The sequence below is a fragment of the Lonchura striata genome, chromosome 15 (genome assembly GCF_050655825.1).
Source record: "Lonchura striata isolate lonStrDom1 chromosome 15, ASM5065582v1, whole genome shotgun sequence".
Classification (NCBI taxonomy): Eukaryota; Metazoa; Chordata; class Aves; order Passeriformes; family Estrildidae; genus Lonchura; species Lonchura striata.
Genome location: NC_140717.1, coordinates 10,358,034 through 10,385,653, shown reverse-complemented (window position 1 = coordinate 10,385,653; position 27,620 = coordinate 10,358,034). Strand labels below are relative to the sequence as shown.

The following is a 27,620-nucleotide window of genomic DNA, read 5'->3' as shown; positions in this document are numbered from 1 at the left end:
TGGTGTGTGCTGCTTTGGTGTTTGCATTTCACTGCTTTTGAACACTGAAATTATACAAACTAGTTTCTTTTTTGTTTCTAATTGATATTACCCTTTTTGTTAGCAGATATTGTTATTTAAACATTCTTTGAAACCGAACAACAAAGCAAAAGGAAAAAAGTCCATTTTCTTTTAATCAGTAAAAATGTTGCTTAAAAGCAGGATCCATTTCTACCTTTGTAAGAAGAATGTACAATTTGGACGTGAAAGCTCTTAGACTGATTTTTTTAAAGCAGGAATTTGTGTTGGCTGGGAGAGCAGGGCTGGTAAGGTGGTGCCATTACCTGTGTGGAGCCTCTGTCCAGACTTTGGCCGGGCTGCTGGGGAGGAGAGCCAGGCTTTGGCTTCCCCAGGGCTCTGCTTCCACCCAGAGCAGCCGTGCTGGAGTGGAGGTCCCCGGCTCGGTGAGCTGTGGTGCTGCGTCCAGCAAAGCCTTCCCAAACACCAACTCCCTCTGACCTCCCGAGCAGCCTGGCTGCTCCAAAGCTCCTGCTGAGGGTGCAGGGCAGGTGCTGCCCTGGGGATTTGGGAGGAGGCTGAGCAGGGCTGCAGGCAGCCGCAGATGGCCCTGCCCTGCTCTCTCTGCTGCTCTGCAGCCGCAGAGGCTGCACAGCTGCCGGGGAAGCCGCTGGGGAGCAGCGGCGCAAAGCGCTGAAATGGGCAGCACAGCATCCAGGCATTAGGTTTGCTAATCCAAGGCCTAAAAATCAGCCTCATTTCAATCAATAGCAATCTGTTTGCACTGTCAGGAACTAATTTAAAAATCTGCTTTAAGTCCTGGTTAGGCACTTGGTATTCTGTTTTTTGGATCAAAGTAGAGGGAAGCAGTGGGCATAGCACAGCAGTGGCAGGAGGAGGAAAAATCCTTTGTAAATAAAAAGTGGATGTTTATTTCCCAAATGAAACCCTGCTATTACAAAGAAGTGCTGTTGTTTTTGCTAAATTTATCCAAGAATTCATCAAGATTCTTGAAGTGGCTGCAGAGCCTGCTCTGCAGCAGAGGGAGAACTTTGCAGAGTGTGTAGTTAATTTAAAATGCTGTACCAACCCTAAGCCATTAAAGTCTGCATTATAGCTGTGGCACAGGTAACTTCATCATGGGATTGCAGCCACCTTTGGAGAGCTACAGCACGGCTTCCATAACAGATTTCTGTAACACACTGCTTCTGGAGTAGTGCAAAACAGTGCCATAAACCCTCTGGGAACTGTGACAGGAGGCGGCCTTTGCTTAAGCCAGAAAAAATGTATTTCAAAACCCTCTGCAGTTCTGGTAGGGAAACATAAATTGAAGAGATCATGCTCATTAGAATTGTGGGGTGTCCAACTGTTTTTAGACTAATGCTGAAGAATGAAACAGAAGCATATGCTGGATTTTACTACACTGCAAATAATATTTTCTAAACAGTGAGGTAAAGCATGTTTTGGCTGCTGGAAGTGTGATATGTAAAGAATGTGGCTTTGCCTTGTTCACTGAATAGTGAAACGCTTCCTTGGACCAGTGGGTTCCCCTTTTGTAGCTGACCCTCCCTTGCCAGTGTGGCTGCTCCATGTGCCTCACTTTCCTCTGCTTTGGTAGAGCTCTTTAGAGCTCTTTTAGATTCTTTTAGAGAGGCTCAGCTGCCTGTGTGGGCTGGGCAGGGCTGGCTCACCTGGCCAGCATTTACTGCCATGGGCTTTTTCTTGATTTGTTCCTGGTGTCAGAGCAGGGGGGCTGTGGGGATGGGGATGCAGGGATGCAGTGAGTGCACTCTGCTCCCTCCTGTGTGTTTGAGGATCAGACTGCTGCTGTTACACATCAGCCCTGCTGTGTTCACAGCTACACCCCAAGGCTTTGCCTGCAGCACTGCCTTCTGCTTTCTTTGTCTCTGCTTTTCCTCTATTCCAAAATTCCTGTCTGTCCCCACTCACCTCCATTTCAACCTCTCCCAGCAGCAGGGTGGTCAGGCCTGCAGATGGCTGCTGGCACTTTTCAGGACGTGTTGGAGTCGATTTGGGGAGCATTGGTGACAAAGCACTGGATGCACCAGTGCTGCCTGTGCTGGGCTGTCTGCAGTGACTCCAGGGGCTCCCCATGGAGCTGCAGCTCTGGAACTGGAGTTACACATTGTAGGGATTTCCTAAGGAGGGCAGTCCAGAGGAAGCCACCCAGAGCAGCTCCCATCGGGCAGGACTCGTCCCCAGCAAACAGGGCTTGCAAACAGGTCTTGACCTGATGGTCCTGGTGGTTTCAAAGTTAAGACAGGCCAGAAAACTCAAGTGGTAGGAAGATAGTTAAGCCATGCTGGTGCAGCATTAGGAAGTGATGTTGTATGTGTGTGGGGAATCAAACCAGTTATAAGATCCATGTTTTAAAACTCTTGCTGGTCACCTTTAACTTCTCTGCCTGCATTGAGATGACTGATAACGACTTTAGGTCACATTTGCTTAAATATAGCCTCAGAGAGGAGCAGAATAAAGGGAAACAAGGCGATCCTCTCTTCTCGGTGACAGTCTGTAAGTAGTTGTGAATGAATCTCATTACAGCAGCTTCTTTTGAAAGGGAGAAATAAAAAGGAAATTTCATTGCTAACAACTTATGTGGCATTAGATGCTATAAAAAAGGTTGTTGGTGGTCACTGGTTACATTGTTATAAAAGACGAGCTAAATGGTCTGTAATTTAGAGAAAGGAATTTAATTACATGAAGTAATTTTCAGGAAGCTATAACCACTCGTTTCTTTTTCTCTGTTGAATATGAGTGGTTGACACAATGCACTAAGTCCTCTTTCTTTTCCTCCTTCCTTCCTCTCACTTTGTTTTAGATATATATATATATATTTTTTTTTTTTTTTTTTGGAGACGGTACCAAGATAAAGCTCTTCTGTTGGATCTTGTGATTTTAGCAAGTTGAAAAATGGAGTAGTGTGAGCTATTTGAATAGATTCAGAGCCCTGGCTGGAGGTTTTTATTGTACATCTTTCCATAGCTGTGAGATAGGACATGTTCCAGGTGTCCTGTGAGATATGTAGAGACATTATTCCCAGGTTCAGTGAGAATGCTGCAGGAGGGGCTAGGACCCTAAAGATGCCACAGTCTTTTTGGAGGTTGTTTTTCCAATTTGGACAAGAAGCATCTAAAAGGTTACTTCACCTTGATTTAAGTGCTAGCTGCCCAATATTTTAGCTAACTTTGCAGAAAAGGCTGGGATCTGTTACCTAACTGTGGCCTCTGTTCCTCTGCTTGCACCACATGTCTGCATGATCTTTGGGATGATCACAGGTATTTTTATTGGTGTGAAATAAGCACATTGGTGGTGATGCAGACAGCCAATATTCTTCTCCTAGCACACTTATCAGTAATGATGACTAAACCATCTGCGCCACACCAGTCTAAATCTGAGCTGATTTTAAACAAACAAAATTTCATCCCAATGTCACATGTGGCTGAGGCAGGGTAAATACCTTTTTCATGAGGTACTGCTGCTTTCCTCATGCAGAACTTGTCCCTGCTGACTGCTGGCCGTGGATCTCAGCTTCTGCAGGAGGCTGCTGGGATGCCCAGTGTGCCAGGAGCTGGAGCAGGATTGCTTTGGCAGCTGCCAGTCCTTGCCTGAAGTCATTCAGTGGCACTGGTCCAGCTGACTTGGCTTTCCTTGTGGAAGCCTACGGAAGCTGATGCTGTGTTCCACCTCCCAGTCCTCTCCCCTCCCAAATGCAGCCTCGGGCAGTGTTACCCACATCCCTCAGCCTCTGTCTGGGTGGATTCTTAAGGGAGATAATTTTCATACTTCTGCCTGATGGATGGTTTACACGAGCTGTTAGAAGGCATCTCTTAGGTAAAATAAGCACTTGCATTATTCCTTCGAGCAAGGTTATTAGTGGCTATTCAGGTGAATGCCATTGCACGATTGTTTTAGCAGAATCAGTCTATTTTCCCTAATGTTTTGTCTTAAAGAAACATGAAAATCGAATAAAGCCAGCAGGGGATTGTGATTTAAAGCTCTTCCAAACTTACTGGTTGGGAGAGTCCTAGGGTGTAGCTGGGAATGTATCTTTTAAGAGGTGAAATATATTGTGTCTGTATGTAGTTTTTTCCAGCTATTAGCACTCTAAGTTGATTCTAAATTTTTTTCTGAAGTTTAGCCTTGAAATTAATTTATTTTAAAAAATCCTAGCAAGGTTTTATGTGTTCATTTTAGGAATTATACTTGTAAAGTCTTGTTATCGTTATATGCAAAAGTTGGTATTTTTTTTTCTTTCTGGTAGCTTTCTTTCAATTTTGCTTTTTTCTGCAGTTGGAATTGTTGAGATTACAAAGCAAAGTATTCTTTGGGTAGCTGCTGGATTCTGAATGTTGGTCTCTAAAGTTAATTGTGTAAATAAGTGCAGGTTTTTAAACTTCAAACCAAATCCTTTATCATCACCTTTTCTTCCCCATTCTGCTTTCTTCTGGTTAAAGGTTTTTAGTTCAGCTCTAGGGAGAGGAGCACAGTTTGATTCTTCCTTCATCTGCAGATCCATTGCCAGCTGAAGATGAAGATTAGCAATGGGTTTCACTTGCTCTCTGACATTTCCTCTTACAGCTCGGCTTGACTCATTGAACTGAATAGTAAAAACAAGGAAAAAACTCTCTCCAGGGGAAATATTTTCCAGTGCAATAATACTGCTAAAAGAATCCAGGGACCAGGTAATGGATCAAGCAGGGGGTGTTGTCCAGGGCAGTTTGAATAACAGTGCCATGATGACCAGCCCTGTGATGCTGGAACATTTCAACCTCTTGCAAAGTAGTACTAGATCTCACAAAGTTGTTTTTCTGCTGGTTCTCAAAACTTTCAAGTGATCATAGGGCAACATTTTATAATTTGACTTGACATTTATTGGCTGTAGTGTCAGTCAGAAATATCTCTTTGGACTTAGAGCTTCAGTCCTTTTAGGATTGGAGCTGGAGGTAGCTCAGCTGGACATTGTGGAGTGCATCTGCAGCTTTAACATGAAAACAATGGATGTTCCAGTTTCCAGTTACTTTTTAGCTCCTGTGGAGCAATTTCGGTGTATAAAGGTGTAAATGGGGATAACAAAAAGAGTCATTCATATTGTGTTACCTGAACTGAGTGCTTTGAACTTGTTCCAAATTTGTACATGTGCTCCTTTTCTTCCTGGTTCAGACTGCAAAAAGCAGCGATAGAAAAATAAAGCAGTTATTCTTTCTTTACTGCATAGGAAATAACAGCTGAACAAAGCTGAGGTCCTCAAAACCCAAACCCCATTCTGCAGAGCTGGATTTGGTTTTTCCCACCATGTGTCCATGCCCTCTGTCAGAGGGGCTGGCAGTGTCACCTGGAACGTTCCTGTGCCGTGGTGGTGTGATGGCTGGGAGCCACTGGAGATTGCTTCTCCATTTTTATCTCTCTTTCCTTGCTACTGCCTCATTTTGTTCATAAAGCAGCTTGTAATTGAGTGTTTGACAAAGAAGTGTTTACAAGCAGTGTTTCTTGTGCATAACTGCCTAGCTGAGGGGAATAACAATTTGGGTCTGAATTTCAGCCCTCCTTTGTCACTGTCGTGTCATCGTCAGTGGCAGTGCTGTCTCTGCTTAAAGAGAAAGATGGATTAAAATGGTTTCAGGGCAAGGCACCCGAGTGGCAGTGCATGGTCTTGGAAGAAGCTGCCAACTTTCCTCTGTGGCCCCTGCTCATCCTTTGTCAATGTCCTGATTTTGAGTGCACCAAGGTGTGTGCTGATTAATTACCAGATGTGGTGACTTAGGGGTTTTTACACCCCTGGAGTCTGCTATTTTAGGGGGAATTCTATTCTGGCCATATGAAATGTGAAGGTTGGAGTTCTGCCAGATTTTAAACCTTCTCCAGCCATTGTGGTGGGTGAGATGCTGTCCTAATCTGTGTGGGGATATGGTTGGAGTTCACTCTTCATGGCTTGAAACTGACTGTGCAGATGGGACCGGTGTAATGAAAAGAAAAGCCACGTTTAGCTATCACACAGGAAGAAAGGGGCTCTAGGATTAAGCTTTTTAGTTCAGGCAGCATGTGGGTGTTTCAATTGTCCATGCTAAAACCCTTCTGCAAATTATGCCAACCGGGCAGGGTGTGAAGGGAATAGAAGCAATGAAGTTATGCATGAGTAAGGAACAGCTCAGGCTTTATTTAGACCCATTACAGGCCATTAGCAAAGGGTTTTTTTTTTTTTTTTTCTTTTGAGGGGGATGCCTTTTAAAGGGGCTGTTTGCAGGAATTAACGTGTTTGTTCAGAAGTGATGGGAATCAGCCATAGGGAACAAGCAAAGACCTAGAACCACCCACAAATCATCAGAGCTCCAGGCTCACTCCAGGTTGGGGGGCTGAATGGTTTGGTTCCCAGTAATGTTGGTACCAGTGTGTGACTAAAACCCTCACACAGAATGAAAAGAAATAAATCACAACATATGAAACAAAAGTCATGCAGTCAGGCATGAGTAAGAGTGGTACTCAGCATTGTGGCCAGTGAGATTAACTCTTTTCCTGCTGCTTGATGCAAGCCTGAAGTGATTTCTGCAGCAAGTTTGCCAGTGTCAAATCTGCTTTTCTGGGTAGAGTTATTGCCTATTGGTTGATACTGATGTGTTGAGCAAAACCAGACCTACAGTCAGAGCTTTACTGACAAAACTAGGAGAGGGTTAATGTGATGACTGCACTGCTCAGAGCATCTGTGAATTAGTGCTGTTGCTTGTCAGAGTTATTTGGCTGTAGCAATGTACTGAACTGTTAAATTCCTGTATGAAGATGACCACGCCACTCTCACATCCAGAGTGCCTTTTATTTATCCTCATGCAAAGTACTGCAGGTGTTTTGCTAAGACATCTTCCAAATCCCCATAGCCTTGTTCTGAATCATCCTGCTGCTTTGAGTAGCTCGATAAATAAACAGTGTGGTTTTATATGCCTCTACAAATGCTGGTCTCTTACAGCTGGGTATTTCCTCCCTGTTTACCTGACTTGTCAAGAGCAGAGGGAGAAGAAAAATGTCTTTGTGACAGCTTTTTTTTTTTTTCCTTATAGTGAAGCAAAGGAATAAAGGGATTATTTTTTTTCCCCAGACAGTCTACCCACAGCAGCAGCACCAGGGACCTCTAGTAAATTGATCAAGGAACATATTTGACCTTAGGGCTGCTTGTTAGAGAACATTGTTATAGGCACGTTGTAATAGCAGATGTAATAAAGTCTGCATTGTCCCAGAGAAAAAAACAAAACAGTAGCATGTTTTGTGGTGGGTTTTTCTGTTGGTGTTAGTGGGGTTTTTTTGTGTGTGTGTTATTTAGTAGGAACTGCATTGTTGTCTGATAAGCCTGGGTCACCTCAAATAGGCATAAGCCTAAGGCAGAGCCAAAAGCAGATATTTTGGTAGTTAGTAGAGGCTTCACTGACCCAAGAAACAGGGAAAGACTATTTTTCAGGAATTGGCTATCTTTATAGTGCTTTGTGTTCATCCAACTATCACATAGCTTTGTAAAAACTACTGCAAAAACCCATTTTTATTTCTGCAGCTTTTGAGTCCTAGCTGCTTGAATTGCTTGAATATTTTTCTTACTTTTTCTCCAGTTATACAATTACCACCACTCTGGATCTCAGCATTTACTGACCTGCCAGTGTACTTTAAAAATAGGAATTTATTTACAGTCCCATGGTATCTGGTCATCACAAATGATTATTTTTCTATGAGAGTATTTCAGTGGCTTCAGATTAGGTGCTTGTGAAGTCTGAACTCACCTATGTGTTCTTCCTGTGAATAAAATATACAGGAAAGGGTAAACTATGTTGGGAGTTTCTTCCCTGAGAGGGTGGGGAGGCCCTGGCTCAGACTGCTCAGAGGAGTTGTGGCTGCCCCATCCCTGGAAGTGTCCAAGTCCAGGCTGGATGGGGCTGAAATCGCCCCCATAAGGATTCAGTTAGTTGAGAGCCTAAATCCCAGTGACTTGTTGATGCAATGTGCCCCTTGTTCACTTCATCATTTACATAAATCCCACATATCGAGTTTATTCTGATTTCTAATTTCACATTCTGACATCTTTCACTAGAATAAATGCCTTTCTCTACTTCAATAGATCCAGGCACATAAAACGTAAAAGCTGTTTTAAGATGTTTGTTGTGCTCCATTAATGAGACTCAAAATAGGATTTCTAATAATTCCAGAGGCTTCCTTCTGTGGTGTCATGTGCTCATTTCCTAATGGTTATTATTTATTTATTTTGGCAGAATGTCTGTAATTGCATAGGCAAGAAGAGGAATTTCTACTGCTTCAGCTGTGTTCATTTGCAGGATGTATAAAAGGAGAGGATCTTTGCAGCCCTCAGCACTGTGTGGCCCACATTGATCAGGTGTGTCCTGCTGTTCAGAGACCTGTGGAGATGAGCTGTCCTGGCCTGAGGTGCATCTGCTCAAAAGGGCTTTTCCATTTCCTGCAGCAAAGGCTGTTAATACAACTACACAAATGGGAGCTCTTAGTTAATTCCTAGTTAGGTATTGACACACTTGTTGACTTGGAGCTTGTTCTGACAGAATTAAGGTTTAATCAGAAGTCAATCTTTTCTTTCTACCTATCCAAAAAATGAGCTGTTTCCAGTGCTGAACTATTTATGTTACAATAAAAATTAAGCAATGATACATTCTTTTTCACCATCAGATAATGTCCTTCACCTAGTAATCACTCTGTAAGTGATTAACTTGTACGTGATATTTTTATTTCTGTATTGAACATGAATCTTGATCTCTAGCATGATGGTACTTGGTGTCTGAGTTGGGGTTTATTAATGTTTTCAGACTCTGCAGGCACATAATTTTAAAACCTCTTCTCTTTGTTCTCCTCAAAAAATAACTCTGGGAGAGGAGGAGAGGCTGTATTCTTGCCAGTAGTGCTAGTTGGTAAAGTTGTTGAGTTTAAAGGATTTCCGCTACCCGGTTGTGCTGCTAGATTATTGGGCAAGAGGATTAATTGCTTTAGCCATCCTTTGTGTGGCTGCTTATTTGTAATGGGGAGAAAATATTTTTACTTTATTTTTTAAATGCTTGCAATACACAGAAGAAAAGTAGCAGGGAGCATGATGATTATTGTATTAGCATACAGGAAAATACAACACTATTTTTTTTCAACCTGAAGAAGGAATATAGAGGAGGTCAATGCTGTAGGAGTCTGGGTCTTGCAGGATGTAAGGGACCAACCTTAAGCTGTGGAGCCTCATCATCCATAGACTTGTCTGGATTTGGAAACAGCCCTGGCACGTCAGCTCAGAGCTGACTCAGAGCACAGCAAGCTGGTTCAGATGGAGGACATGAGAGAAGTGACTCCATCCAAGTCAGTATTTCTGCATCATGCCAGATGAATGTGCCAGGTCAGGTGTCCAGGATGGATGCCAGCATCAGATTTCAAGGACTTGCTTAGAGGTGCTGAGCACCACTCAATGATTTAATCCAGCAAGAACTTTGTAGAAAGCTCTGGCAGTTGCCTAGGATGATCTAATGCTGGTATTAATCATCATCTCATGATTGAGAACTAGGTGTGAGTACTGAGGGTGTTTCCACAGTACAAACCCAGGCAAGGATCTTGATAGCAAACTCGCTGAGCCAGATTTTAAACCGAACCATTTTCTTTTTCTTAATTATATACTCTCTAAAAGTCTTCTGGGGTGAAGAGCTGGTTAGAGGTACTGAACATGTAATTTAGTGGTTTTCTGTCCTTGGTAACTGGTTCTTGGGTAGCTTTAGGATGGAATAGACCCAGTTAAGGAAGCTTAAAATAGGGCTCAAGGTATCTAATGCTCTGAAATAGCCCTACTTGATTAGAGTGAGCTTAGAATATGAAATGTACAAATCTACATAGAGCTAATTCCAGTGAGCTAAACAGCCTTGCCAAGAAAAAAAATATTTCTACAATTCAGTGTTATTCCATTTATTTTATTCTTCCCAGAAGTGTCATTTGTTTATGTGCTGCCCTTAGCTCAGAGACCCAGACCTCCATCTCTCATGTGGTCTTCTGGTCCTCCTGCAGTGAGTGCAGGAGCCCTTTGCTTTTCCTCACTGACCTCAGGTAGGAAGTGGCAGAAGGAGTTGTCAAGGTCTAACTGGGTGTGTGAAGGTGGCAGATCTGTGCTTCAGGGGGTTTGGCATCCAAAAGATTTTTCCTACCAGAAGATGGGAGGGAAATAGCAGCTGCTGGTGGGTTGTGTTGGCACCTCCGGTGTTGGTGGCTGACATTCTGTTTGCTGAAACTAACGGGAAAATATTCCAAATTCTTAAAATTCTGCCTGCCCAGCAAAATCCATGGGGAGTGTGGCATTCCTGGGCATGGGAATGATTGCCTCATTTAGCAACAAGTAATGAGTATTCAGTGGCATAGGCTTCAGCAGAGAGGAGAGGCAGGAATGCAGGCCCATGGGGATCCCAGCTTGTTAACCTGGGCTGCCTTGGGCTCTGCTACCTCATGTGTGCTACCTGGAAGGAAATCTGGGGTGCATTCATCCATGCCACAGCCCAGCCTTGGCTTTGCTTCATACGTGTTCCCGTGGAGCTGCTCATGTGGAAGTGGGACAGTTGGGCTTTGTGTGGCTGCCAATGCATGTGCATGTCTGTCAGGTTTACTCTTGCAGCTTAACCTAATTCATTACACAAAGCCTGTTTGTCACACATGACTTTCAATATCCATGGGCCAGTCTCGTACTCACTCCAGTGTCAGTTGTAAATACAGTCAGGAAAGAACTGCAGTTAGCCCAGATCCAAGCACAGAGGATGAATGTGGCCTGTGATAGGAATCTTCTCTTTACCCAGTGCTGTACCTGCCTTTGCTGAAGCACCAGAGGTTCAAATGACTTGTCAAAGGCTGCAAAGCAAGGGAGCAACTCACTGACATTTGATATCAGGAGCCTTCTGCTTCCCAGTCTGCTGCTGATTTACACTTTCATCCTTCAGTACACATAACTGCTGCTTGAATTAAGCCGTGACACATCTTCACTTCAGTGTAAAATTATTTCAAGTTAGACCTTGCAAAAGGAATGTTGTTCCTTCCGCAAACACCGCGTAGGTTCAGCACGTTCCCACCTGGTCCGTATGCCAGTTCAGCAGCACTGACTAATAAATTACAATTATTGAGGTATCAATTCATCATGTCTGAGGCATGGAGTTGCCTGTTCCACTGCATTGACCGGAGCCGTTTGCTGGCTGCTAATGTACTGCGGTTTTACTCTGTCTTGTCCCGTAATGATGGCATCCCTTGTACCAATTTGAATCCTATTAGATTGCAATTAATTTCTCTCTGCTGCAAACTGAGGCTGAGTCAAGTGCTGTTCAGTGCAGAGCTTACAACACGGCTATATCACAAGGGTGAAGTGCTAAGAACCCAGCCTGAACCATTTTTTAATCTGTGCTTCATGTTCCCCAACTTCCCTAATGGCACTAATTAGCAAAGCAAATTCCTTGCTTTGGGAGCACGAGTGTGAGCAAGTGAGGAGCAGAAGGATATAACTGGTTTGAGAATGAGAATCAGAAAGGGGGGCAATTACAGAAAGCTGCTCTTTTGGGGGAGGGATCTCTGCCTTCAGGTACAAGAGGTTTTTCTTTCACTGCAGTGGGACATTTTGCTACAAGACAAGTTGAGCTGGCTTTGTTTCACAGTGAGTCATTTAATGCATGGAAAGTCCTGCTGCAGGTTCCATGAGGAGCCTATTCAGGTGTGGCTTTGATGTTCTTGGTAGGAGAGTGCCTGGGCAAGGTCAGTGCAGTTCTAGGATCAATGTTTCTCCAGCAGGGCAGGTGCAGGTGTAGCCTCATGGGCACAGTCAATACACAGGTGCATTGAAACTCCTTCCTGAGAGGGAAGTCCTCAGGGCCCCAGGAGATCTCTAAGTGGTCTTCCTCAGCTCTGTTTCTGTAAATATCCTGAGAATGCCAACACACCATGCAGTCACCTGGAGAATAGCAAAAGTAGCTCTATGGAGGCAAATAGAAAAGAAACCCCAAAAGTGGGACAAGAACCCCCATCTGTCCTTCTTGGTTGTTAATGCAGTGCTGGAGCTGTGCTTTCAGTGCTAAATAAATATGTAAATGTCAGCATGCAGTCATAAGACAGTTTTGTTTTATAGTTCAAGTTCAGATTTTGGAGAAGGAACTTGATTGCACCATCACAATGCGGTTTCTATTGGATAGATTGATCCTTGGAAGCAAACTGGATTAATACTAGGAGGAGATGGATTTAGAATTTGTCCTTCTCTGTGGTTTCTATAAACTGAGCAATACTTCCGGGCTCTTTGTTGCTCTAGCAATTTTCTCTCTGTTGGATGATGACCCTTTCAATAAGTGGTCATCCACATTGAATTTTTCTGACTCAGAGCTTAAAAAACAGGGCTTTTTATTGACTATAGAATTCCCATACTGTAGCTTGACCTCGCTGTCGGCTTTCTTTGGAGACTATACAGAGATTTCTGCTAATGCCAAAAGAAGCCGTTCACCTTTTAAGCTTTCTTTTCCCTGGCTCATAATCTACATCTGAGTGAAATACAAATGCTTATCTCCCATCTGCAAAGCTTCAGTAAGCTCTGGGCTGCCAGAGTGCTGCTGTGCCACCGCTCTGGAGTGCTGCACACCCAGCCCTGGCACAGGTGGCTTTTGGGGCAGGCAGTTCCTCAGACAAACTGGGCATATTGCTTTGATTTTTTTTTTACTTACAGGAACACTCACATTGGAAAAGACCTTTAGGGTCAAGTATTGCATATAAGCTTTGTAAATTTACTGTCTTTTATTAACTTACTGGTGTCACACATGGCACTGAGAACCTGTTCGGCTCCATTCAGTTCGGAATGGATTTCTACTCAGTGTAAATCCAAACAAGAAAAGGAAATGCTGTTACATATTAATATTTGTAATTTGTATTTGAAATCTCAGGTTGTATTTGCTCCAAATTTTTTGTTGGCCTTTCACTAAGAGTTTACAGCTCTCTGGGGATATCTGTACAGAAAAAATACTTGGAGTGGGATAGGAAGGAGAAAGAATGAAGGAGAGAATGCAGAGAAATAAAGAAACCTTCTGCTAAAGTACAAATCTAGTACTGTTTGTCAAACTGAAATGGTTTTATCTTTAATTTTGAGGCAGGCACTCTGAATTTCATGTGCTGCTTTCCTCCCTAATTAAGTAATTTTGTTCTACTACATATTTATACTGTGTCTTGCTACTGTAAGTGGCTACAACATTACCTCCGAACAAGGCTTCTTGAAATGATTAAAAGTTGATGTTTATGTATACCTGTACTTTTGGGGCCTTTCCACTGGAAAGAAATATTTCACTCTGATTTATACTACATGAAAATCCCCTTAATCATAGCAAGAAGGAAAGGTGGTTTCTGGAGTGAGGTGCAGAAGGTGTATGGGTCATCTCTAGATCAACATATGACCTTCAGCAGTTTATTTAAGGTACTTCACTCCCAACTGTTCTGTGTCTAAAGCCAGGCATAACACCTTCCTATTACACACAGGAGTTGTAGGTTGACATTTTGTGGCCATTACATATTCCATGTTGCTGACACTGGCATAGCCTATAAAAAGAACCACTCTAACCTTCCATGTGCTAGGAGTAGGAATTTGACTTTCAGACTCCCTTCAGAACATCCCTAATACAAAGCTATTAAAATGCATGTCAGATTACAGAATAATGTAAATGGTGGATATTGGTGGATGAAAGGTTCATTCTCTGGGCCTTGTCAAAGTGCTGTAAAATCAAGCTTGGGAAAATGAAGGTTTTGAGAGTACTTTGTGTGGGGCTTTCACGCTGGGCTTTTGCTTTGAATTACTCAGTGCTGCTTAGTAGAGGAGAGGTGGTGACTTTCCAACTGCACCCGTGGGCTGAACGCAGCCTGCCAGATATGTAGGCTTTTTTGTCTATACTTGGAAGATATCTCTGGATGATGGACCCCTGATTTACCCTAAAATAAAAAAAGTAGGAGGGGATAGGTCCATCAGCCTGACACATGCTGATCTGTGCTCTCCCTGGTGAGCAGGACTTCTTGGGAAGGGAAGTGCAGTGTGGCACAGATCAGCAGGTTGAGGTGGAGCTCCAGGGAAGCAGAGCAGGGCAGGTCTCCATCCCGCTCCCAGCTTGGAATGCCGGATTTCCCCACCATGGCTTCCCGTCTGCCCCCTCCTCCTGAGAGCTGCTTTGCCTTGCAGGCTGCCCCAGTGACTCCAGTGAGTGCTGGAGACTGACTGCAAGCTGGTTGCAGTCAGAGGAGGTATTTTTTACAGATTACATTGCCCGAGGGTCTGACCTGTGCTCTCCTCTTTGCAGCTCTCCCTCCTCTTGCCATGCCAGGGATCTGAAATCCAGAACCTCTCCTGACATGCACTTGGCAGTTTGTGTCTGTATCTCTCCAGCTGGAAGGGCAGTGGGGGCTGTGTGCATTGATTGCTGACCCTTTGAAATGTTGGCGCTTCCAGTTGCTTGAATTTTTTATAAATATTAAGTCTCTGCATAAATGATCTTGTACACCTTCTACAAAGCATGAAAGAGGAGAGGTTAAATTGAAAATGAGGTATATTGGACTTCAGAGCACAAAGATAAATATGTATTTAAGTTGAAGTTTAAATGAATAGTTCCTTTGGATATGTACTATTGGGTTCAGAGGGTAATTTTTTTTTCTTAACCGTGATACGTTCCACTCCAGCCGTGCAGATCTAATTAGAGCCAGCAGCACTAACAGGGCTGAGGCACTATCGCTGTGCTGGGCAAGGCAGAAGGAAGCCAGAGTCAATATTCTGGACTTTTCCCCCATTCATCATTAAGTTTCATTCCTCTCAGCCCTGGCGATTTGCTGATGTTTCCCGTCAGTGGCCTGGCCAGGGAGGATATTCCATATGCTGCATAAAACCCAGGATATCACTGGGAAGGGTGGGCACTCCAAATACCTGACAAGCTAGTAACTCTTGGATTATTTATCTTTTGATTTCTTTTTTCTTTGACTGTTCTTGTGTTCTTAGGATAAGTGATGCATGAAGACAGTAAGCGATTGCCAGTCCTGTGTTGTCTTCAGTGGTTTTTAGCTGGTGCACCTAAAAGGATGTGACCATCTCCGTTTGTTCCTCTGCCACTTGACATGTCCTATTTGGCTTCTTATAGAAGTACCAGATTTTGCACAGATCCATCTGTGTTCCTCTCAGGGGCCCTATTTGGAAAATGCATTTTCCAGACAGGGAGTTTTTCAAGAATACTGCTGGGTGCTTTTACAGTAACACAGACAAACCCCATGTGAATATCCTCAAAGTGCAGAGGTATTTTCTGATCAGAGATGGATTAAAAAAGTTTAAAAGACCATTTTATCATGTAAGAATTAGTTGATCATGATTTCTGCATTATTCAAAGATCAATCACAACTGTTGGCAAGTCATCACAATTGTGCAGCTCTAACAAAAATGGAAGTTAGGCCCATGGCTTTGAGAATTCCTGTGTCTTTGTTTTGTAAGGAGTCATAAACTGTCTTAAAAAGATAAACCAGTGGAAGATTTGGGTTTTGATCTAGAGATAAGGAAGTCCTGTATACTGCTTGTTCAGCGTTACCAAATGTTCAGAATCATAATATTATCCTGAAAATAGATGATACTTCAGCATAAAATATTTTAATCTATATACTTGCCATTTAGGTACATAACTTTCAAATCCTGCAGTTATGCGGGCTGCTTAAAAGGCTTTATGAAAGGAAGAATATTTAGATTTTCAGATTGCAAGACTCCAGGGTGTTGAATTTGAGAAAAATCTACTAAATATCAGAAGACTGCCAACTCTCTTGAGTTAATGACTGTGTTCTCCTGTCACAATGGTTGTGCTTCATTTTGCATTATAATGTTGTCTAACAGCAAGTGGCACTTCTGATTCTTTTGTAATTTCTAAGCAAAAGGCTGTTTGCAAAATAAACATGCTGAGCATTTCCTAAACCTAATGTCATCAGCAGAAGTGAACTGCATAGCTGGGTCAGTTCTTTGGTGGAACAGAGATGGCTGGCTTCTCTTAATAGTTACTGCACAGATGTGAGCCCCAAATTGTTTTCTTCCTTCCTTCAGCTTGAGCAGACTGCAGCTGTGCTATGTCAATTTATTGCTGTGCAGTGGAGAATGAAGCAAAACCTTCCTACTTTGCTGCTTTTCAACAGAGTTGACAGTAAGACAAAGCAGAATTGCTGTGCTGCTGTTCTTGGAGCAGGCTCGAGGATGGCTGCCACACCACAGGGCTTGAGCACCAGCTCAGGACAGATCTGGTAAAGGGAACTGAGCCATTTCTCCTTTGTATCAGCCCTCCTTAGGGAAGGGAGAGAGGGAAAAACAAAAAGGGTTTTGCTTAACCCCTATTGCTGTGGATTGTTCTACTATTTAATTTTTAAAAAATCTAATTAATAAAGCAAGAATTATTATATCTTAGAATACATAATATAATGAGGGAGGTGGCAGGGTGAGCAGTGATGTAGGGACCTGGTATTTAATCTCTTCATCTTTTAATGCTAGAACAATTCAGGCTAGAAACTAATGTATCTGTGACTGTGAAGCTTATATAGCAGTGGGCCAATTTAATTGGGATGTGATCAGAGTTTCTTTTTGGCAAGATTGAGTTTCTTCCTTAGAGAAGCCTTCAAAATTTAAGGGTAAATGTCATTAATAAGCATGGTTACTGTCACCTCTTCACGTATGCCATGAAGTTTATCAACCTTGTGTTTGTGAAATACTGCCCTGCATTAGATGAAAACCTTGAAGCTTGAATGCAGAACATAAGTCCTGGTAATAATCAAGTAGCTACAAAAATTACCTTTTGCCATCAATTTCTTAGTCTTCTGCAGAAAAGTTCTTTATTGCAGTGTTGCAGATGGAAAAGCTCAGGCTGAGGCTTGCGGTGGGGCTGGATTCAGGGGAGGGTTGGAGGCAGACCCCAGCCCCGTTGTCAGCTGCTCTGGTGGACTGCATTTCCTCCCTGTTCCTGAGCCTGCAGTACGAGTGGAGATAACTTTCAAGAGTGAAACCACAGGAGAGCAGTCAGCCATGCAGTGGTATTTGAGTTTGTTCCTACACATGGGCGATAACTGCTGGTAGTTAGATAGCACTGTAGGAAAACTGCGGGTAAACGTTGATTCATGTGTTTAAGGGTATCCGCTGTGGGAGCGGGGGAGGCTCTGAAGTTGTCTCTCTGCGTGTGTGTAGGAGGGATATTAAAGATCTAACTTGTCAGGGTGTAAATTCATGCCAGAATGAAGAAAAGAGAACGCTCCAAGTGGAAGCTTGCTGTATGGTTAAATTCCCGTGGTACATCAGGGAGACAACAAAGGTGATGTAAACCGAGCACTGAGGTTGAGTGATGCAGAGGAACTGGAAAGGAAACCACAAACCCATGCTCTGTGCAAATGAGAGCAGTAGTGGCAGTGAAGATTTGTGCCTTCTGAGAAAGCTTCAGTGGTAGGCAGTGTAGAGGGAGTCCTGTCTGCGGGTCAGGGTGCTGGACCTGCTGGGCTGTTGGTAAAACTGAACTAAAATACAGGAACTATCTTAAAAATTTGCATGTAAGCTGCTGAACTTTCTTGGAGCAGAAGTTGTAGAAAGAAAAGGGAACTAGGACAAAAAGCTAGTCAGTAACCCTGTGAGAATGAGGTTTCTGTTGTTCTTGTAGAGCACATCTCACTTGGAAGGCTCTCTTCTATGTGATGTCTGCCTCTAGCACACAAACACTCCATGGTATCTTTTGGTGACTTAATATTTATGGCATGAGCCACAGGCCATCCAAGCCAGTCAGACCTAGTCTGGGAGAGCTGAAAATATGACAGCCTGAGTAAGTACCATTTGAGAGTATCAAAGAGCTATAATAATGTGGAGAGCATTGCATTAGAGAACCAAGGTGGGAGGATTACATGAAAGCAAAACACACAGACAGGCCCCAAGGGGAGACCATCCACCACAAAGGATAATTTCCTATGGGATTCAGCCCCAAGAACACATTCCTCTGAGGCTGCTTTAAAGCATCCAGGCAAGACATCTAAGGAGAGAGAAAGAAATTCATAATGCTTTTCTTAAACAACTGTGTGTAGCTGGAGCAGATGCAGCAGTCCCTGGTCTACAGCTCTATCGTTCGTCTGGACTCCTACATGTTTTCCTCCCTGTGATCTTCTTTTCAACCTAAGAAGGATGTTTTTGAGATTTTTTTTTTTCCCTTCAGGGAGAGAAGAAAGGAAACATCTTTCATCTGTGTTTTGGATTTGTTTTTGCTATGTAGGCAGTGCTGCAGCCAGATCCAGGCTGTTCCCTGGGAATTGTTCTGACCTTGCAGGACAACATGGTAGTGGTACCACAGCTTTTCCCACAAAACAGGAAGGGTTTTCAAACTACTTTCAGTGCTTAATCCTGGTGGTTGATAACCTAAATTCAATAAGCAGTGATTCTTGTTTCCCCCTCCCAAGGTAGGTGCTGTTTATAGCCCTTTCTCCCAGACGTCCTTTGCAGTAAGTGAATCGCAGGCAGACTCGTGTGCGTGCTTGTACATGCAGTGTCTGTGTGCCTCGCCACAAAGCATGATAGACAGCCTTGGACAGGGCAGGTTTAGACTCTTTGGGAAGCTGTTGCAGTGCTTTGCCCTTTAGTGTTTGTGTGAAGGGCCAGGAGAAGCATGCTGGCTGTGTTTCTCCTTTTTGCCCCTCTAGTCCCTGATGGAAACACAGCAGGACCGCGAGGTGCTGCACTTCCAGACACGGTGCCCTGGCAGGAGGGTTGGGGTGTGTGGGGCACAGGTTTCTGGTGTGACAGCAGAATCTGCCTGTGGGCTTCTGTGCAGAGAAAACCTGTAGTCCACTTTGTCATTTCAGCTCCAGGCCTCTGGGAACACAGAGATTTTTATTATGGGGAATGTGCTGGGGAAGGAGCAACAGCATTTAAATAAATAAAAACAGTCCAGTCCCTCTGTGTGACAGTAAAATATTCAGAGAAATATGTGCTTTTTATCCAGTAGGCATCCTGAAACAAGGCATTGGCACCTCTACAATACAGAAACTGGAGCAAGATGTTTGGAAAAGACAGATAGACAGCTGGTTTGTGCCCAACTTGTGGTTGTATGCAATCCATCACTGCCAGGCCTGAAAACAAGCAGGAGCTCACAGGCACTGACTTCCTGGCATGGTGTCTATTCAGCAAAAACTCAGCAGTGGCATGAAGCTTTTCAGGGCTGTGGAGAGATGCAAAATCCCTTCATTCTCCCTTTGCTGGGGAAGCTGCTGGTAGGCGGAAGCAGCTGAAGTTTTTGGGCTGCTGCAGTGCTGGAGGAGCTGTGAGTCAGGTGTATTTTTCCTTGTGATCAGTCTGCACCACTGGCCAGCTGGTGGGTTAAGCCATGTTTTCAGGGAAAAGGAGAACAAAGCAGGAGGATTGGCCTTGGGACGGAAGATTGTGTTAGAGCATTTCCTAAAAACTCTTTTATTGTTCTTGCACAAAATTTGTTATTGTTATTATCACTTCAGAAGCCTGTAGTGATAAAAATTCCTTCTGGCCATAGTGCCAATACTGTGCCCTCAGTGATGATGACAGAGCAGTTTGTGGGACCATGCAGCTGACAGATATGTCTGTATTGGAATCCCATCTTACTGCCATGAGTTTGGGACCTGTTTGTTCCTTGTTACCTCACTGGCTTGAATTCCATCATTCAGGTATGGACACATGGCTTTCTAGTAGCTTACTGGATAGTCAGCTTAGATATTCCTAGTGTGTCTTGTGTGTGAACTGAATTTGGTGGATGTGAGGATTTTCTGGGTGGTTTTTGTAAGGACAACAGTACGTGGTGCTGTGTGGTTCAGAGCATGCCGAAAGCAGCAGAAAAGGTGCCTGTGGACTATGTAGGATTTGGAAGCCAGCCAAACATCACTTTATTGCAGATTTCATGTATTTTTCTTAAGATGATTGCTACTGGATATATGTTCAGGCCTGTTACTGATTAACAGCCAACAGGGAAACATCCTCTTTTCCCAAAATTGTTAATGATTTGCCAGCTGGTGTTCATGTTGGGAGAGGTTTTGGTGCTGGGCTTTACACAGAATGGGATTGATGTGTGGTGTAACTTCAAGTATCTGTTATCAACAGTTACAGCTTCTGCAAAATAATAGAAAAGATAATACAGAATAATGTAATTAAATATCCTGTTACAAGCCCTGAAGGCCAAGTATCGAACCAAGGAAAGGGCCTATTTTTTATTTCTTTAAATTTTTTATTTTATTCTGGAACCCACACTTCAGCAGTTAACATTGTACTTAGCTGCCTTGTACAGTTCTGCTCCTGATGTGTCTCTTCCCTGCAGCAGGTGAAGAAAATATTTGGGGAATGACTGTGGCTTGGCCCTATTGACTTCAGTACAGCTTTTGACGTATTTGGGGTTCATTCTTTGTTACTTCAAAAGCAACAATCTCTGGGTTTTGGGGTTTGATTTTTTTCATACCCCTCCTCCCCAGTCTACTATTACACAAATATTACACAATCCCTTTGATCTTAAATTGCTTTTGGTCTTGATTTAAGCATGTTTATGACAGCCTCTCCTGGGTTGGAAAGATGGTTGGTAATAACGTATGTTCCAGTAAAACATGACACAAACAAACAAGTGATTCTGCAAGAAGTCCTGCTCAACAAAACACAGTAAAAAACACAAAGGCTGTGATACAGTGTCTTTTCCTTTGGCAGCAATTGTTCTGCTCTTTGTATTATCTTACACAACATGACCACACCACCCGCTGCTCTGACTTCTGAAAAAACAAAACTGTTCAGCCATGAGCCAAGAGGAACCAGAGTGATTCTAAATTGCATAAATTGTAGAGGAAATGACTTGTTCAGTTGGGCTGCTTACTACTGAATGAGCTTCTCATCATCTGCAGCATGACATTGATCAACCCCACAGAATTCCTGATACCCATGGGTTCCTCAGGGCTGTTGGTAGAGGCTGGAAGGGCAGGTGTGGAGGCTGCTGGGCTCCAATCCATGCTGGTGGACTCTGCTGAGTTGTTAGTCTCCAGAACAGTGCCCTGGGAGGCACAGGCACAGGATTTCCTGGCAGGAAACCTCAGGACAGCACTCCTGGCATCTTTACTGTCCTGAGACTGTCTGGCCTTCAGTCAGCTACACGGTGCTGCCAACCTACACCCCACGTCCCAGCTGTATGCTAATGAAGCAGAATTATGGCAAAACTGCAGTGATGGATTGTCCCAATGTTTTACCTTGTTACCCTGTTTTACCTAGAACAGATGTATGTGTTAGTTGATTCAGAAATTCTTTTTTTTTGTTGTTGTTGTTATTGGTTTTTATTGTAGCAGTTGAAAACATCTCAACTCCCAAGGCTTTTGCTGGAAATTTCTTCCCTACGCACCATCTTATCACACATCCTCCCTCATTCTCACTTTGCATCCACTGTGAAACGACAGTTTCCCAAAGGGGAATTCACCTCAGTGGTTGCTGAGCTGTTTATTTCACTGGTCCCTAACACCCTGCAATTTCCTGCAGACAGCTGGAGGGTTTAATTTGTGAGATGTCTCTGGTGGGTTGTGTCCTGCCTTTGCAGGGGATGGAGCATGTAATCTAATAGGTGGTTTGTTTGCTTTCCTTTTCCAAGTGCTATAGTTGTGTTTCTATTGGAATACCTTTTCAGTTTTTGAGGGTAATGAATGCTAACAAATCACTGGAAATGAAAATAAAAATAGAGAAGGAAAGTAGGTGAGATTACCACTGCAAGCTTGGCTTATGCTTCGTGGGTTCTTTTTTAATAGCAAAAAAAAAAGTGACATCAGCTCTGCTGCAGGCATGAATTAAAGATGAGAACTTAATAAAACTTGTTGGAGGGGAGAGGGAGGTAGGAAAGTGGAGCTAAAGCAACGATGTCTTTATTTTTAAGCAGACAGCACCACCTCTGCTTCAGCTCTCCGAGATGGCGATGGAGAAGAACAAAAAGCTGCTTCTGAAGTGGTGTGTGAATCAAAAGTGCCCTCTGCTGGGAAAACCCTGCATGAGGGAGCGTTTCCAGACCATACCCGAAAGCCTAATTACCCTCTTTTGCTGGGGAAGAGGCTGGATGTGGTCCAGGATGCTCTCAGCAGTTGCCTTTGCCATTACATGCCCTGTCGGGATTGCAGTCTGAACATGTCACAGGGTATTGGAGCAGGCTGTGATTTCATTAGGGCTTGACATCACGTGTGTGTGGTTGCTCAGTCACTGCTCTGCTCCTTGTGAACAGAAAACAGGAATTTGCATTTGCAGTATTGCCACGTGAAGGATAAGAATCTGGATGCGAATCCCATGCAGATAACATCACCCTTGGCAAATAAAAAGTGATAAAATGGGATGGAGCTGGGAAGGAGCCTTCAGTAGCCCTGATTTAATTCTTATTTGTTTTATGTGAGCAGCATTGATGAAATACGTGGTGTCCATGCTAAACTCCACAGCCCTGCAGGGAGCCCTTGTTCTTCTGGGGCTCTTTGCCTCTGGCACAGGCCCTGCCCCAGTCTGAACCTGCTGCTGGCTTGGGTGCCCCAGCAGGAATATTCCTGGGATCCCTGCTGCTCAGTCCAGTGGTTCTTCTGCATCTCCCATCAGCTCCTTCATGGGCTGTGTGGGGAACACTGGGCTCCAGGATGGCTTTGATAAATGGAGATGAGCGATCTCTGAAGGCTGCTCTTAGAATATCAGGTTTATTAGGGATGGAGAGAGGTCCTGCTTGGAGCTGCCAGACACAGCACGTGGCAAGGCCTGAGGGGCTGGGGGAGTGGAGAGACAAGGGGTAGAGGGGATGCTCCAGGAGAGGGTGGAAGTTCCAAGAGGGGGGAAGATCCAAGAGAGCATCTGGCCCCTTGGAGCCCCCTTATCAGGGGACTTCAAGGTGGGCTGGAGCAAGGCTTGGGCCAGTGGGGTTACAGGCACTTGATGCTCCAGGGGAGGGTTACAGGTGTGGGATGAACCGTACATTTTGGGGGTGAGATGGAACAGTCCATTTGGCTTTTGGACCTATCTGTAGGTAAGGGTATTGTCCAGCCAGTGGGGAGGATTGTTTTCATCCTGGCTGTACTATTGTAAATCTTTTGCCAGGCAATTATATTTATCCATCCTTTCCAACAGGACTGCACAGACAGGGCTCCAAGGGTGGAGGATGAAGGGCTGTGGGGAGGACGTTGGTGTGAGGTCCATAAAGTGACTCAGGAGGCAAGAGCCGGGACATTTCTTCTAAGACCTCTTCTTCATGAGGTCCTATGGGTGTCCAGCCCTCCTGCCCTTGTAAAGCTGCATGGAGCCTGGATATCCTTCAAATTTAGGGAGTGAAGGTTCCATCCACTTGCATGTCCTGTGGTTCAATGAAATGAACTATTTGTTTGCAAAAATACAGCTCTCACAAGTTCAGCTGCTTGCCTTCTCCAGCTGGGTGTTGCTGTTCCCAATCTGTAAGTGCACAGAAGCACAAGCAAGAAAGATCAACAGAGAACAATAAAAATCCAATTGAAAAAATAAACAAAGAACAATAAAAATCCAATTAAAAACATCAACTTAAATGTACAAGGTTTCAGCTGTTAGTACTCTGTTGTGAGCTTCTTTAGCAATTTCAGTGACAAGGGCTGTTTCTTATCTAAAGTAATTTATCTTAACATCTGGAGCAAAAAGGAATTGATCTATCTTGTTATTTGTCATCACAAAAGACTGTTTTAGAAGATGAATAGTCAGAGATATAAAAATAGAAGAAATCAGAGCAAAGAGCTAAACTGATTTTAAAAATACGGTTAGTACTGGTGTGCTGTTTGTGCCCCTTGGGAAGAGAAGCTGCTGTGTGATGCATCATGTTGATGTTATAGAGTAGCAAGGAGTGATATTGATGAATTCTGAAAGAAGAGCTGGCCAGGAAAGGAGGGAAATAATACTTGTGGCTATGAAACAAGCTTGAAATCCTCTGGGATTTGTAACGGAAGCCTTTTTTGTCAAAGGAGCTGTGGAGCAAGTGTCCCAGGTTTCACTCTGCTGGCACTGGTTGATTTTGGCAGGCAGGAGTTTTTCCTATAATTGTCCTTGAGAAGCCTTTGATTGTTCTGCCTGCACTCGTGGGTGGGAAGGCAGCTTTATTTAAGGAGGAATAAATATTTATTCTCTTGGAGTGCTTGCCACAGCTGCTGCTTTGCAGAAAGATGGTAGTTTCAGTTAGAAGCGAGTCATGCAAACTCTGTGCTTTTATGAATTTGCACCTGCTGAGCTGTGGTTTGGGTTTGAGTGAATCTAAAATCTCGGAGGTAAAGTTCACCAAAAGTGGTAAGTTTTGACTGTCTAAACCCAGTGAACTATTCATTCCTTTCTCCCAATACCATTGAATTACCACCTTATGCTCCTGCTGGTGCTCTGGGTGGATTTCTTAGTAAATTTGGATGTTTCAGGTGCACAGCAATCATTTGGCCTGTTTTCAGATTTGATTTCAGAAGAAATGCAGAGCTAAGTCTTGTCATCCAAAATACCTGTGAATTCAGAAACAGGGGTTTGGTGCCCAACTCAAACAATGCATTGAACTGACAGTGTGATCTGTGTTTCAATTTACAGCAAGAAATGGTGGTTTTAACCTATGTGAAATACCTCTGTTTGGTGTAGAGCTGTTATCTCTGAAACCTATCACCAGCTAAATGTCATATTGCCTGGTAGAGTGTGTTGTGTGCTTGGCAACATGTACTTGAGCAAAACGTGGATTGTACAGGAAGTATTTACATAATACATATGCTCCTAATCGTATTTGGTTTCTTAGTTACTGGGTGTTTGTTGTTCTGTTCTGGCACTTCTGATCCTGTCATCAGCTTTTAGATCCAGACATTCAGGAGTGTCCTTTTAGGAGCTGTAGGAATGGAGAAGTGTGCTGCAGATAAATTGCAAGTTCAAATGTACACAAATGCAGGATTTTTCTAATTGGTTTCTCCAGAAGTGGGGAATTTAAGTGACTTTGTAATAGTTACTTTTTAATCCACCCCAGTTTCTTCCTGCTTTTCCATGGACAGTTCTAACATAGAATTTACAGATTGATGTTCCTCTTTCCAGGTAGCGAATATGAATCAGAAAACAGAGATTAAAAAAGAAAAGGAAAGGCCCCATATTTTAATAATATAATGCTTATTTCTAAGCAATATTTGGTGCATTTTTAAGAGTGGCCGTGATGTTTTCATAGGGATTAGGTGCTCAGTTCAGCTCCAGGGTATCATTGTCTTGTAACAGAGAGACTTATGCTGGGCTTCTGTAAAAAGGCACCTGCTGCTGAAAGCTCCTCAGGATTGATGTCCCAGCACCACACTGCCCTTCCTCTTCCACCCTGCGTGCTCTGTGTTGGTGCACACAAGGCACGAGGCAGCTCCACCTCCAAAGGGGAGAAGAGCAGCTGGCAGTGCCTGGGCAGTGCCAGCCCCATGCCCCAGCTCCTCCCCAGGGCTTCGGCAGCTCAGAGCCTCAGCTGAGCTTAATTTGGTGTGCCTGGGGAGAGTGCCAAGTGCTGATGGCATGGCACACACATGTCAGAGCCTGATGATGTGTCTGCACCAGGTCAGCAGTTGGTCTCTTAGTCCACACCAGACCTTCCTGGAAAAGGGACCGGGAGTGCTTCTGATCACAGTGAAGGTCTGCGCCCAGGGAGGGGACATGCACAGGGTCTCCTGGAGAAGCAGCACTTTGCCTTCTTCACACCTTAGTCAGGGGATACATTTCAAGGATAAATCCAGTGATTTGGAATATGTGTTTTGTCAGCAAATGAAAGGAGGCTCAGCTGAGGGAGCTGCCTTGCAATCTCAGCATGGGTCATGGAATAAGATCTGTGAAATGATTCCTTGTTAATTTGTCTCATTAGCAAGATATGAGGAGCTGTATGTGATGCAGAGTGTTCCTTTTCTATTGTTCCCCATGTTGGTGATTTCTAAGTGTAATAAACTAAATTCCCTCTGCATTAGCAGTCCCTGAAGACAGCTGAGCCACTGGTGCGCCTCAGCTTTGCACCTCACTCCTGTATTTCTGCATGGAGAAACAACTGCTTGTCTCAGTGTAGAAATAAACAGATTAAAGAGCCACACTTGGTTGCTCTTTTGTCAGTATTTCAGCATGGAATTCGTCCTCAAAGAAGTTCTAAGTTCTAAAATCCCTGAAAGCTCAAGCAGGATGTGCTGGTGTCTCTGCCCCTTGCTGGGGAAGCGAGGGCAGCCTGAGCTCCGGGCTGTGCACTTGCTGAGGTCAGACTTTCTGTCTCTTCCTTCCAGTGCTTTTCATCTTTCCATTTTCTGATGAAATGAGGCCATCCTGATAGGAAGGAATGCCATGTACTCTCAGTGTGTCTAGTTTGTTTGTTTTTTAAAAAGCTTGCTCTTGTTTCATATTTCAGCAGTGCTTTAGGAAGGAAAATAAAAATTCATGCAGCAGTCTTCATTATTTTGAGCATGATTCTTTTCAAAGATTTTTTTTTCCCCTAATAAGAACTCCTGCTGTGTACATGTGTACATGATGTTTGATAGTGTTTGGTTATTAAAAATAAACTTTATGAGGAAGTTAAATTTTAGGAATTTCCTCTTACAGTGAAATAACAGATTTTGCTTATGATAGAGAATTTCAAATACCAGCGTGTGAGTTGTCACCCCAGCTCATGTCCATTGGTCTGCAGCAAAACATGAAGATGGGGAGGCAGAGAGAAAGGAGATGGAAATGTTTGGTTGCTTTGTTTGACATGGAGACAGTGAGATATCATCCTGAGTTTGGTTTGGACATTCAAAAGTGAGCAGATACAAAGGTTTTGCAAGATGCAAAACTTTCTGCTAGGCTGCATCTCTCTTTGCAGACACTGCTGTGACTCTGCTCTCCTGACCCCCTCGTGGCTGCCTGTAGCTCATCCCTGCTGCTCCTACTTCTGCTCCTTGGGTTCTCCTTTCTCAAGCACTTTGAGAAATGAAGGGTCTGATGAGCACCAGAGGTGTTCCATCAGCTACTCTGGATGGGGCCTTGTAGTCAGTGGAGCAGGAGTTTGAGGGAGTGTCCTGGAGTTGTGATGGGCACAGAAAGCTCACATTTTGGGGGAATGATCATCACTTACCCAAAGAATCCTGCCAAGTGAAATGAAAAAAGCAGCAAATGTAACATGAAGTTTAAGCATCCTTGAGTGTGAAACTTAGCCTGACTTATTTTCTATGCATAAACTGAGTCAGGAGTTCCTGGAATAATATTTTACCTATTGGTATCTGTATTGGTGAGCATCTTCTCCTTATTGCCCTGCCCTGGCTCTGGGTCCTTGTTTGTTGTTGAATGTGAAGTGCTGCTGAGAACCAATCTGGCTGGGGATTTGGTTTCCTGCTGGTTGAACTGGTATTTGCAAACACTGGAGGATTAGCAGTGTAGTGATTTGCAGAGCTTTGCTCTGCAGAGGGGAAAGCTGCTGCCATGGACCCATCCCACACTGCTGAAGTGCTTAAGCACCATCTCAGGCAGACCCTCACTGTCAGGGCAGTGTTAAAACAAGATGCTTAAACCCTTCTAAAGCTGCTGATTATTGAACAGAAACACTGAGCTCAGGAAAGCTATTAGTATGCCAAACCAGCCTAGTTTTCTC

The 27,620-nt window shown here is 43.7% G+C and overlaps 1 protein-coding gene across 27 annotated transcripts in view; it reads left to right on the top strand.

Moving 5' to 3' along the window:
- The window catches only part of FBRSL1 (fibrosin like 1), a 503,076-nt gene that overhangs the window by 139,425 nt on the left and 336,031 nt on the right, over positions 1 to 27,620 (top strand). For 2 of the 27 annotated variants that reach the window (XM_085592732.1, XM_021544488.4), the window contains exon 1: positions 618 to 27,620. This exon is cut by the window's right edge and continues 14,834 nt beyond it. The exons of the other annotated variants lie outside the window; for them this stretch is intronic. The gene's annotated coding sequence lies outside the window, so the exon portion shown is untranslated. Of the gene's footprint in view, positions 1 to 617 lie in introns of those variants that run through there. 27 annotated transcript variants of the gene reach the window in all.